At 38.4% G+C, this 860-nt stretch overlaps 1 protein-coding gene across 1 annotated transcript in view; it reads left to right on the top strand.

Annotated features, from left to right (window-relative positions):
* The window catches only part of DIP2A (disco interacting protein 2 homolog A), a 142,234-nt gene that overhangs the window by 90,618 nt on the left and 50,756 nt on the right, over positions 1 to 860 (top strand). The window lies entirely within an intron of this gene.

Here is an 860-nt window from a genome sequence, read left to right as displayed (position 1 = left end):
TTATGTTATTTTTTGTTTTATAGGCCTGTCTAATCTTTGGCTGAAAGGTGAACTTTGGAAGTTGTTTCGGTTCTGAGTTAGAAGGGTGCTTGGGGACCGTGTTCTCAGGGGTTCCTCCAGTCTCTGTCAGACCAGTAAGTCTGGTCTTTTTGTGTGTGTGTGAATTTGAATTTTATTCTACATTTTTCTCCCACTCTGTCTGGGGCACTGTATTGTGATCCCTGTCAGTCAGATAAGTGGTGCTTGCCCGGCAAGCATTTCCTCATGTGTCTGTTAGCCGTCTGAATGTCTTCTTTGGTGAAGTATCTGTCCATATTCTTTGCTCATTTTTAATTGGATTATTTGTCTTTTTTTTGTTGAGATGTTGAAGTATTTTATAGATTTCAGAGACTAGACCTTTGTGGGATATGTTATAGCCAGAAGTTTTTTCCCTATCTGTGGGTTCTCTTTTAACTCTTTTGATGAAGTCTTTTGATGAGCATATGTGTTTAATTTTCAGAAGATTCCAGTTATCTATTTTATCTTCTAGTGTTTGTGCATTGTTAGTTATGGTTTGTATTCTATTTATGCCGTATATTAGGGCCCCTAGTGTTGTCCCTATCTTTTCTTCCATGATCTTCTTAGTTTTAGGTTTTATATTTAGGTCCTTGATTCATTTTGAGTTAGTTGTTGTGTATGGTGTGAGGTATGGGTCCTGTTTCTTTGTTTTTCAGATGGACGTCCGGTTTTGCCAGCACCATTTGTTAAAGAGACTGTCTTTTCCCCATTTAATGGACTTTGGCCCTTTGTCAAAGATCAGTTAACTCTAAGTGGATGGATTTACGTCTGGATTCTCGAGTCTGCTCCATTGGTCTTTGTGT

This window comes from Trichechus manatus, unplaced genomic scaffold, assembly GCF_000243295.1.
Source record: "Trichechus manatus latirostris isolate Lorelei unplaced genomic scaffold, TriManLat1.0 scaffold00128, whole genome shotgun sequence".
Classification (NCBI taxonomy): Eukaryota; Metazoa; Chordata; class Mammalia; order Sirenia; family Trichechidae; genus Trichechus; species Trichechus manatus.
The sequence above is the reverse complement of the archived record's forward strand: the minus strand, read 5'-3'. Positions and strand labels throughout refer to the sequence as shown.